At 46.8% G+C, this 12,553-nt stretch overlaps 1 protein-coding gene across 2 annotated transcripts in view; it reads left to right on the top strand.

Moving 5' to 3' along the window:
- The first annotated feature begins 931 nt into the window (after window positions 1–931).
- RABGEF1 (RAB guanine nucleotide exchange factor 1) overlaps window positions 932–12,553 on the top strand; it is a 99,722-nt gene continuing 88,100 nt past the window's right edge. The window contains exons 1-2 of one of the 2 annotated variants that reach the window (XM_030185653.1): window positions 932–1,019; window positions 2,240–2,300. The gene's annotated coding sequence lies outside the window, so the exon portion shown is untranslated. The remainder of the gene's footprint in view (window positions 1,020–2,239; window positions 2,301–12,553) is intronic. The other variant, XM_030185654.1, reaches the window with a different exon arrangement.

The raw sequence follows: 12,553 nt of genomic DNA, 5'->3' as shown, positions 1-12,553 counted from the left end.
GTGGCGCCGGAGACCGGCGTTGGACAACATTTCAGCTGGCATATTTGCTGCAGCAGTGGGTGGGGGGGGGGGCACTGGCAGGGCAGCAGACCAAAATGTGCCCCCCCCCCCCCCCACAGGCTCTGGCCCTCTCCCACTGCGAGGTCTGGCTACACCTCTGGGTAAAAAGAATGCACAGGCTCTCCCGTTCAAGTTATGCCAGTTTTGGCCAGCACTTTTCCTTGCTTTTCAAAAAAATCAAAACATTGTCTGCATTACTCGAATATTAATAACAGTCCAATTCCTTAATAGCCTTCAAGTAGGTATTGTTCCACAAAAGTCGCTCAAAAAGCTGTTAACATCCATTTTCATTCTTCTGGAGAGGAGCTCTTCCACAGATGTGAGCGTTCTGCTTAATGGATTGTGGAGGATTCGAACCTTCCATTTTTATCTGGAACAGCATCTATAAAATGCTATCATTATCTCGTTAGAGAAACGACACCAGGACAAAGTTTGCCCCCATCCCTGTTCCAATCTCTAGCAGAAGAAAGGTCTTGGATTTACAGATTCAAAAGGCAGTAAAGTGTGGGAACGTAGAATCCACGCGCCTGTGTGCCTAAACTTGCTCGAGTGCAACGATAAGGGTCTTGGAGTCGCTTCCCTGCCTCGTGCTGCCCTTTACAGGGCAAGGCCACGCCCCTATGTCGAACTGCGGTTCATTTCCTCCAAACAGCTCCCGGACAACCTGACCACGAGACTGAAGAGGCAAAGCGGAGGAACCAGACCCCAAACAACTGTCTTTTCTCTCTGTCGCCCCTGGTGCTACCTTCAAACGTAAACGTGTCTCTGAGGTCGCCGGCTACGATTCATACGGGGCGCCGGCAACCCCGGGCTGTCACCTTTCCCGCCGCGTCCCACCCTCCCCTGACGTCATTTCCTGTTTCCGGTGGGACGGGACGCGGCGGAGGGAAAGGTCCGGCTTGGGGCGCTGCGGGTAACCCGTATGAATCGCGGCCGGCGACCTACACATACCTTTGAAGGTAGGACTGGGGGGAGGGGGGAATGAAGGGACAGAGGCTGGGGCGCGGGTGGCCGAGGAGGAGGAGACCGAGGAGCGTGAAAGAGAGGGAGAGATGCCAGACCGTGGGGGGGAGCGCAGGGTCCCCGACTGCGTATGGAAAGGGTTCTCATCAGTGTGTGAGGGCAGCCAAACGGGTGTGACTTGGTATCTCTGAAATGAATCTTAAGATGTTAAAAGTGTTTCCGTAAACAAAGTGGCTCGGGCGGTTTGAAGGCATTATGTGTATTTTGCCTAATGCCTTTGCTGTGTTTGTTTGGCTTTGGGCTGAGATGCCCCCTAGAGGAGGTGTGGGGTGAGGCTCTGTGGCGCTGGCATTCCTGGCACAGTCGTTTTGCCTGCTGTTTTTTTCCCCAAGGGGTTTTGACATGTGAAGGCATTATTGTAATTTGTCTTAGGTGGGACGCTCCAGATGAGAAAATTTTGAAATTTATTTATTAGAATTTATTTTGGTAAACTGAGAGCACATAACAAACAGCATCGGGGACTTGAATCTAAAATTCATCAACATTTTGGTTCCCTTGAGGGTTGTAGTTTGTTTCTGTTTACTGCTGTGTATGTATGTATATATATATATATTTTTTTTTTGTTACATTTTTACCCCGCGCTTTCCCACTCATGGCAGGCTCAGTGCAATGGAGGGTTAAGTGACTTGCCCAGAGTCACAAGGAGCTGCCTGTGCCGGGAATCGAACTCAGTTCCCAGGACCAAAGTCCACCACCCTAACCACTAGGCCACTCCTCCACTTTTTGTTAGGGCTATCATAAAACAAGTTTTATATATATAGAGGTAGAGGGTATTTTTTCATACCGGAACTGGTGAATGCCATTACGGTACTATGTAAGCCACATTGCGCCTGCAAATAGATGGGAAAATGTGGGATATATATATATCCCATCTATTTGCAGGCGCAATGTGGCTTACATAGTACCGTAATGGCATTCACCAGTTCCGGTATGAAAAAATACCCTCTACCTCTATATATATAAAACTTGTTTTATGATAGCCCTAACAAAATTATTTTTGGGGTGGTGAAAATCTTTAAATTAAAATGCTATTCTCTTGTCTCTCTTTGGAAATAATATTTCTGTGTAGCATATGGCTGCACAGTGCACTCAGTAATATGTTGCACCATACAAAATTCTGTAATATGAATACTAATGTGTGTTAATTTTCTTGTAGGTCAGAATTGGCCTCTGATTTGATAATATAATTTCTCAGTTATTGAGAAAAATCATTAATGGTAAGTCTTTTTGTTGTTGTTTTTGTTTCCTGACTGTACAGTGAATAGTCACCTTTCCAGTAATTTGCTCTGAAGCAAAAATTCTGATTTGCTATGTAACAAAGTTTTCTTTTTAATAGACGTAGCATTACTGGTATGGCCTCTCACTCTAATTATAAATGCTGAAAGAATGATTCACTGTTATATCATAGCAAAGTGAGACTCCAGTAATAATTATGAGTTATCTTTATTTCATGTTGTCATGTGTTCCTTATGTTTCTTGTGTACATTGAGAAAACAACTACTTTTCAACTTATGTGCTCACTGATGGTGGCTTAGTTGGAGGATGTAGGTAATGCTGAGAAAATGATCATATATTTGTATGTACAAGTGGAAACTTGTGTTGAAATGTGGTGGTTGAATCACGCCATCAAAAATAACTGACCAGAGATGGAAAACGTTAATGGAAAAGGATGATGGAAAGAAAGGGTAGAGATGGGTTTACTGGGCCATAGAAGCAAGAAGACTGAGAACAAATGGAGGGGGGACTAGTGCTTATTGTACCACCTGCCTTTTGATCTACCAGTCACCACTTATGCCAGCGTTTCCCAAAACGTGTCATGGCACCCCAGTGCGCCGTGGCAAACTCACAGGGGTGCCACTGGGCAGATGGGAGGTTCACAAGCAAGCACCGGGACATTACTTAATAAAGTCAACATATTTAAACAAAGTTGCATGGAGTTCCAGGAAATCTACATGGCTGGGACAAGCTACCGATCACAGCTCAATTGTCATTGGTCAGAGCCTGGCTCCTAAAAGGGCGATCCTGATTGGGAAGCAAGGAGTGAGGCTCTTTGTTTCCAAATCAGGATCACCCTTTTAGGCGCCAGAAAGGCTCCGCTGACCAATCACAGCTGTTCTGTGATCAGTAACTTGCCCCATCCATGTGTAGCAGGAAAATAGCATTGGTCTCTCCGTTGGTGAGAGAGATTTTGTGCGCAGCTGGCAGAGAGAAAGAGATAAAGGTAAGCATAATTAATCCTGACCCTGTAAGAACGGCAAGTGAAAAAAAAAAATCACAAAACGCTTCTGGGTTAGCGACAGGCACCATGCCAGGGACCCGTTCAAACAGAGGGAGAATTGTGGGTGGGGGTGGAGGGAAGGAGAGATCCTGCAGGAGGAATGAGGGGCATAAGTGTTGGACATGGGTTGGAGGGGGAGGAAGGGGTGAAATCTTGTATATGGGGGTCGAGGGGAGGGTGAGATGCTGAATGAAGAGGAGCCAGAGAGGGAGACATGTTGGACATAGGGGTGGAGGGGAGAGATGGTGCATGGGGGAGAGAGGGAGAAATACTGGACATGATGTGTAGCGGGGTGGGGGGTGGAGCTAAAAAAATTTTCTTGACACTAAGGGTGCCTTAAACCGAAAAGGTTTGGGAACCACTGACTTATGCTATGTGAAATATAACCTAGAAAGCAGTTTTTGATCAAACCATCCTATGCCAAGTGTGAGTCTTAGGGTTCTTGTGTCTGTTGACATGATGGCTGTCAGGATCTATCCTCATTTTACTTTGAAGTGGAAATACCTGAACAGTGAGAATCCTGCACGAGTTTAGTTTAAATCTTTTTTTATTGACAGTGTCATAAAAAGTACAACATCTCAAAGCAGAACACAAGCACCAGATATCAACATCGTAGCCAGTGTCATTATACAAGTTTTCATTTTCTCCCCACCTCCCAACCCCTCCCCCTTCCCCCCATACATATTCTATAGTGCCATCATATTCTGCAGCCACATTGCAGATGTAAAGCTGTGTCTCTTGCTGTGTAAAGAAAGATGCCATCAAAATAGTGCCTAACAAAGTGTCGGCCTCAAGACAGAAATCTGTCTAATACTTGAAGCAAACTGCCATTCAGAGTAACATATTGCAAAGGGCTTTGGCTGTTATCCCCTGCACCTAACGGTATCACCGCTATTACTTAATGTTTTATATTTCAACAAGTATTATGGATGATGCAACATAAGAAAAACCACCAGTCACAAATCACAGCAAAGTTAAAAGAAAGAAAGAAAAGAGAGAAAAAAAAATGGTTCTGACTAACAGCACACTACTAAGCTCATCATTTAAGTTTTAACAGTGTTCTCCCCTCCCTCCCTTAACCAAACTTACATTAACATCAATCAAAACAACTCCCTCACCCAGAACCCCCCCCCCCCCCAAGGAGATGCCCGAACCCCCGATCTAAATACAAGGTGAGTGGCCTATATCTTACTCCACTCCTAAAGTGAATTTACCACCAAACTCCTCCCTCTAGCCGACAAGCTTTGAACGTATGGCCCCCAAGTTTCAAGAAACAATCTCCGCCGCCTGGGGGAACCGCCCACACCTCTTCTTTCAAATAACATAAATTCGTGCAGTTTGTTCCGCCAGTGCCAAAAATCTGGTGGAGAGTCTACCATCCACTGGCTCATTATAAGCCTCTTACCCACCAGACAGGCTTTCCGAATCAGCTGACGGGCCGAACGCCCCTGCAAAATAAAAAGCTCATGTTTGTCCAGCAAAATCCCCATAGGGGAACATACCACTCTCGATCCCAAAAGGGATTCCAAATAATGGACTATGGAACCCCAAAATTGTCTTACCTTGTGACATTCCCATAAACAATGAAAAAACGACCCCGGAGCTCTCCCACATTTTCCACACAGGGGCGTCCCTGTCCCTCCCATCTTGAAAATCTGGGCCTTTGTGAGGTAGGCCCTATGCAAAATCCTATACTGACATTCACGCAATCCCGCATTCCCCGTCAGACCAGGAATTCTAGATGTCAACACATTAAAATCCAAAGAAAGATGCGGTCTCAACAAATCGCCCGCCCATCGCTGTCGAATATACTCTCGATCCCTTGATCCCAAAAACTTCCCCAACACCCTGTGTAAGCCAGAAATAGAAAGCCGCTCCCCTTGCACCGAATGAAAAAACTGCCGCAGGAAGTGACTATGTCTGGACCCCAAAGCCAATTTGTCTAAGGAGGCCACATAATGTGTCAACTGATTGTGAGCAAAGATGTTCCCCATGTCATAGCCCACACCCAGGGCTCCAAGATTTAACATTGAACCCTGCACAGTTAACACATGTTCTAACCTCGTTATGCCTTGCTGCGCCCATTTCCGAAAAACCACATTTTCCATACCCGATTGAAATGACCTCCTGATTGGGAGGAAATCCGACACCCCTCTGCTTAACCCAAACACCTTCATCATATCTCTCCAAAGATTCCGTAAAGGAGTCAACAATATGCTATTACGTAACAAGGCCGGAACCATCTTGCTGGGGGCTTGCACTAGAAACTGAAACTGCCAGGGTGCATAGTACTGACTTTCCAGTTGCCTACAAGTATAATCATCCCTTGCCAAGAACCAGTCTCCAAAATACCTCAAAAGGCATGCCCAGTTATAACGCCTCACATCTGGTAAACCAAGGCCACCCTCACCCCAGGATCCCATCAGAATGTTCAACGAGAGCTTAGCCTTTTTTCCCCCCCAACAGAAGCGCCGAAGCGCTCTCTGAAGCAGTTTGAGATCTCCCCCCGCCAGATATATTGGTAACAACTGCATCACATACAACCATCGGGGAAATTCCACCATTCGAAACAACTGGATCCGCCCACAAAGTGACAGAGGCAGAGATATCCAAGCGCGCAACCTCTCCGTAGTAGCCTGCAACAATCGAGAGACATTCAGGTGATACAACTCTGAGACCCGCATGGACAAGTGAAGACCTAAATACCTAAAAGATCCCTGCGCCCAATGAAGAGGGAACTCCGAGCCCCACTCCTGACGCACACTCTCCACAGAAGGCAACGCAAAAGATTTAGAATAATTGAGTCGGAATCCCGCGAAATCTCCAAATTCCCGAAAAAGATCTAGGAGAGCGGACAGAGAACTGTGTGGCTCAGTAAGATGCACCAACAAATCATCAGCAAAAGCTGAAAGGAGAAAATCCGAGCCCCCGATTGGTACCCCTTTAATCTCCGGATGTTGTATAATTTCACGAATAAGGGGATCCAGAGACAAGACAAACAAAAGAGGAGACAATGGACATCCCTGCCTTGTCCCCCTATATATCCTAAATAACTCTGAACACCTTCCATTCACCCACACATAGGCCTGCGGCTCCAAATACAAGACCTGAAGGGCCTCTAAAAAAAATCCCGCCAAAACCATAGCGTCTTAACACAGCAAATAGATAGGGCCACTTCACCCGATCAAACGCCTTCTCTGCGTCGAAGCTGACTAAAAGCGATGACAACCGTTTTTGGGCCACAACCTCTAAAGATGCCAAAATAGAACGAACATTTTTAACTGCTGTACGCCCCTTCACAAACCCCACTTGGGACACATCAACCAAAGACGGGAGTACCATCGCTAGCCTATTGGCTAAAGCTTTGGCATACAACTTAGCGTCTACGTTCAGAAGAGAGATTGGCCTATAGGATTCTGGCTCTGCCTCATTTTTCCCCCCCTTAGGAATTACCACAATCTGTGCCACCTTAAAAGTATCTGGGATCTCCTGGTTAGCCACCATTGTGTTGAATAAAGATATTAATGGCGCTTTGACCTGTTCAAAAAACTGCTTATAAAACTCTATCCGATATCCATCGGGTCCTGGAGCCTTATGAGAAGCACTCTGCTGCAGGGCCAACATCAAATCTCCCTCAGTGAATGGCGCATTCAGCCGTTCCCGTTGACAATCAGAAAGCTGAGGTAAATCCAGATTATCCAAATACATGTTGCTATCCAAGTCCACATCCAAGTCAGGGGCATACAATGTTTTATAAAACCGACCAAAAGTATCTGCAATATCCTTGTCTGAACGCATCATCCGACCGTCCGATGCCTTCAACTGTAAAACACGACATGCACCTCCTTTCTTACGAACCATCCTGGCCAACAGCCGCCATGCTTTATTACCATGTTGAAACAAATGATATTTATAATAAAGCTGAGACTTAACTGCCCGTTGATGGAGCAATTCATTTAATTCATTTTGTGCTCCCAACAGAGCTTCCCTACACGAAGCAGTATGTAAGCGCCCATAAGATTTCCACAACTTTTGTATCAATGCTCCCAAACGCACGATTTCCCCATCCCTTGCCTTCCGATGTCTCGCTAAATAAGAAATAATATCCCCGCGTAATACAGCCTTTGCGGTTTCCCAAAAAAGAGTCGGTTGATCCACATGAATGCCATTATGGTGCACATAATCCTCCCATCTCTCCAACAAGTAGACCTGAAATTTCTGATCACGTACGAGCTCCAAAGGGTAGCGCCAGATCCGACAACACAGGCCGCCCAATTTACCAGTCAAGTTCAACCAAACCAAAGCATGATCGGACACCGCGTATGGTCCGATCTCCGCCTGCTGCACCTGAGAAAAAATAGATCGGGAAACAAACAAATAATCAATACGTGACTGAGAGCCGTGTGCCCGTGAGAGGTGGGTATAATCTCGCTCCGAGGAATGCAGCACCCGCCATACATCCACTAGATCTAAAGCCTTACACAACAAAGACAATGCCTTACAACCACCCCCTGACCTCTGTGCGCCCGAATTTGATCTGTCCATCAGGGGATCAAACACCAAATTAAAATCTCCTCCCACGATCAGTTCCCCCCCAGTGTGCGGAGACAGCCTCCCGATCAAAGCTTGAAAAAAACTCCCAGTGAAAACATTGGGGGCATATACGTTACAAAGCACTAGATGGCGACCAGCTAGCACTGCTTCAGCCAAAACCCACCGACCCTCGGGATCTGCTCTAACCGACTTGAGCTGAAGAGGAATATTTTTCCTAAAAAGAATCCTCACCCCTGCCTTCCTCCCCACTGCTGGGGCCTCCACCAGAGATCCCACCCAACTACGTTTAAATTTGGCATGTTCACCGGAAGACAAATGTGTCTCTTGTATAAAAGCCACTTCGGCCCTCTGCCTTTGCAGTGCCTGCAGTACCTTGGTACGCTTAATGGGCGAATTTACCCCCCCCCACATTCCAAGAGACTATTTTAAGTGACCCCATTAAGCCAATACTCATCTAATCCTGTAGCAAAATTTCTCAATCTCAAAAACAACAGAGGATGTCCCCCAGCCCATGGACATCCCCCCCACAACCACCCGTTCCCACAACACCTTCCCCAAAGTATATCCAGGCATCTCCTCGGCCTCCCTCCCCTCCCCCGCTTTCCCAGCCCCCCCACCCCCTTCCAACCCCCTCCCCCTCCCGTCCCCATACAAAAACCCTCATAGCCCCTGTGGAGCCGAATCACGCGCGCTCCCTCCCCTCCCACACAGTACATACAACAGCATAACCCCCTCACTTAGTCTCTCACTCTTTAACCAATCCACTTATACACTCCCCACTCGCTCCTCACCCAAGTATAAATCATCTATCCCAACAGTTGTTGCAAGCCCATGAAAAACCACAGACCACCCAAAACCTCCCAGGTTAAACCAATCCCAAAATCCTCCTATGAAAATATAAAGTTCAACATAACTACAGTAACAACGCACTCTGGCTCGCCTAAAAGGAACATTGGGCCCCAGCATTACACCAGATACCTGACAGTCCCAGCCAACCACTCAACTGCTCCTGCCCTAAGGTCCATCCAAACAGGGATCTTCATGCCGGCATCTCCACTTCCAAATCGTGTTGCATGAATTTCACCGCATCTTCTGCTGTTGTGAAGAACTTCTGAGATCCCTGATGCCAGATCTTCAAACGTGCCGGGTACAGTAAAGCAAATTGGATCTTTCTCGCAAATAGACGTTGACAGACATCGCGGAACGCCTTGCGCTGTGATGATACTGCACTTGAAAAATCTTGGAAGCAGCGCACCACAGAGTTTTCATATTTCAGCTGCCCCACCTTCCTGATCGCCCGCAAAATGTCCTCTTTATGGGCAAAGTTCAAGACCTTAAATATCACCACCCTAGGGCGGGAATCCTCCTTCCGCACGGGCCCCAGCCTATGGGCCCGCTCCACACGCAAAGGGCCCGTAGTCAGCTGTAACTGTAAAACTTTAGGAAGCCAGGACTCCAAAAAGGAGCGCAAATCACCTTCTCTGATTGTTTCAGGCAGCCCCACCATCCGAATGTTGCTCCGACGAGACCTGTTTTCCAGGTCCTCCAATTTCGCTTCAAGGCGGTCTACCCGCTGCTTCAAAGCCGCTCCTGACCTCTCTTGTTGCTGCACTGAGTCCTCGACGTCCGATAACCTCTGCTTGTATAGGGCGACCTCAGACTGGATGCTTCCCAGTTTCTCATCGATCCCCTGTAGCTGATCTGCAATCCTCTGCAATTTTAGGTCCACGGACGCCTCCAGCATAGAAGAAACCTCCGCTGCCACCTCCGCAGCCCACGCGGAGCTCACTGTTTTAGGACTCCCACTATCAACATCTGCCATCTTGGCTTCAGGTACGCGACTCCGCGTCCCTTCTTTTTTTCCGAATTTTGCCGCCATCCTCCGCTTGCTCTCCCGTTCCGCTCTCACAATATCGATCCTTGCTCTGCACCCGATCACCTCTTTGGTCTGCAAAAACGGGGAACGCCGCAACACTGTTGGAATTTCGCAATTAAGGGCAGGTGAGGAGGGAGCTCCGCACGACGACAGCCTTCCTCTAGCCGTGCATCACGTGACTCCTCCTGCACGAGTTTATATATTTGTTATTAGAGACAAATGGAAAAAAGTATTCAGAGTAGGGCTCATGGAATTCTTTCCTGTGTGTGTGTGTCTCTCTCTCTGTCTTTCTGACCTGGAGGGGAGAAAGGTTGGGCAGTTTGAATGGAGTGGTACCCAAACAGTCTGCTGGTTTGGAAAGAAGATGTGGGGAAAACTGTGCAGAATGTGGCTTGTGGCATTCTTTTTAATTTTTCCTTATTTGTTTTCTATGACAAAGGAGATGGAAGATTCTCTAAACTGACATGTTTTATGTTTTAACGGTTTTTTATTGATGATACAATACATGGCAAAACGTAAAATTTAACAAGTGTCTTTGAAACAACATCATAAACTTGTGTGCAAACATCAAAAATGCCATCATCAATAGTTTATCTGTTTCACCCCTCCTCCCTCCCTTCATCCCCCCCACTCCTCCCACCCACCCCCCTCCTACAAACAATGTGTGGTATGCTTTCCAGGGTTACCCCAACCTCCATAATCTCCTGGCCTTTTGTTGGCCCTGGTCCTTTTCCCTTCTTAGGACCGTTAATGGGGTACCCTGGGACAACGATCTGCCCACGAAACGGGGGGCGGATTTCCCTGCTCCCCCTCGCACGTCTGCACCACCCTTTAAGTGAATCCCTCTGTACCCTTTTAAAAAAAAACAAAAAAAAAAAAAAAAACCCCTTTCTTTTATAGACTATTTAATATTAAGCTTCGCGCACGCGGCGCCAGGGTTTGGATGTAAGGTCTCCAAATCTCCAGAAATTGGGTTCTCTTTTTTGGGGAAGTTCCCACCATCCTACGCTCGTGCACTAAAAGCTCGTGCACTCTGTTTCTCCAATGCCAGAACTCTGGTGGGTCTGCACTCAACCACCCAGTCATAATCACTTTTTTCCCCAGCAGGCAGGCCTTTCGCACCAATGTCTTATGACTTCCTCTTTGGAGGACAAAGAGCTCGTGTTTATCAAGGATAATCCCCATAAAAGAACAGGTGATTCGAGATTCCACTAAGCCCTCCAAGTATTGTAATATATTATGCCAAAACCTTTGCACTCCAGGGCATTCCCACAAACAATGATAAAGTGTGCTCTCCCGTTGCCTACATTTAGAACATAGTGGGTCCGGCACTCCTCCCATCTTAAATATCTGTGGTTTGGTCATGTATGCACGGTGTAAAATTCGATATTGACATTCCCGTAATGTCGCATTAACCGATATCTCAGGTATTCGAGATGTCAATTTATTGTAATCCAGTACTAAACTGGGCTTCTGCATGTCTCGTGCCCAGCGTGCGGTAAGTGCTTCTGTTTTTTTCTGTGGGCCCACCACCCACAGAGCCTTATGTAGTTTCGATACTGTGCACCTCTCCCCAGGAACCGTTTTGAAAAATTCCCTGATTTTCTTCCCATGCCCACTAGTCAGCTTTTCAATATTGAGGGATCTAACATAATGAGCTAATTGCTGATGGGCAAATATGTGACTAGTAGTGTATCCAACCCCTAGAGCACCCAAATTTAATAGAACTCCTCTGGTCCCTAATACGTGTTCCAGCCTTGTAATCCCCTGTGAGGCCCACCTTCGGAACACCCTGTTCTCTGACCCAGGTGAAAAGTTTGGATTACCTTGTAATGGCAGGATATCCGATATATCTCCCTCCATCCCCCAGTAACCATTGAGATCTCGCCAAACCGCCCGCATTGGTTCCAATAGCAAACTTCCCTTAAACTTATTGGGCAGCCTGTTCTCAGCCTCGTGTAATAAGTAATGCGGGTGAAATGGCTGGAAGTATACCTGTTCCAATCTCCATGGGGTAAAGTCTTGTTTATTTAATAACCAGTCTCCCAGATGCCTCAACAGACACGCCTGGTTATATTTTTTGATATCTGGGAGCCCCATGCCTCCCAGTTTCCAAGGTCCTATCATTATATCCAAAGGCATTTTAGCTTTTTTCCCCCCCCATAGAAACTGTCTTAAGTACTTATAGAACTGCTTAATATCTTTGTTTTTTAAACGCAGCGGCAAGACCTGTAATGTGTAGAGCCATCGGGGAAACTCCACCATGCGAAATAACTGGACCCTCCCATGTAGCGTCAGCGGCAAGGCCTCCCATTGCTTCAGCCGACCCCTCATTTTATCCAACAACTTAGTGAAGTTGAGAGTGTAAATAAGCTTTGTGTTCATGGCCACTTGTACTCCCAGGTATTTGAGGCTCTCCCTGGCCCACTTTAACGGAAAATCATTCCCCCACTCCCTCTTTACACTCTCTGTATCTGTCAGCGCCAGAGACTTCGAGTAATTTATTTTAAAGCCAGCAAAATCTCCATATTCTTGAAACAGTTCCAATAGGGCTCCCAATGATCTTTTGGGTTCCGTGAGAAGCACTAATAAGTCGTCCGCAAATGCAGATAGTTTAAAACCCACAGTACCCCAACTAACCCCCATTATCTCCGGGTGGGACTCAATTTCTCGTATTAATGGGTCTAAAGATAGTACAAATAGTAGCGGGGAGAGAGGACATCCCTGCCTCACCCCCCTCCTTATCGAGAACGGTTGCGACC

Source organism: Microcaecilia unicolor, chromosome 13 (assembly GCF_901765095.1).
Source record: "Microcaecilia unicolor chromosome 13, aMicUni1.1, whole genome shotgun sequence".
Taxonomy (NCBI): Eukaryota; Metazoa; Chordata; class Amphibia; order Gymnophiona; family Siphonopidae; genus Microcaecilia; species Microcaecilia unicolor.
The sequence above is the reverse complement of the archived record's forward strand: the minus strand, read 5'-3'. Positions and strand labels throughout refer to the sequence as shown.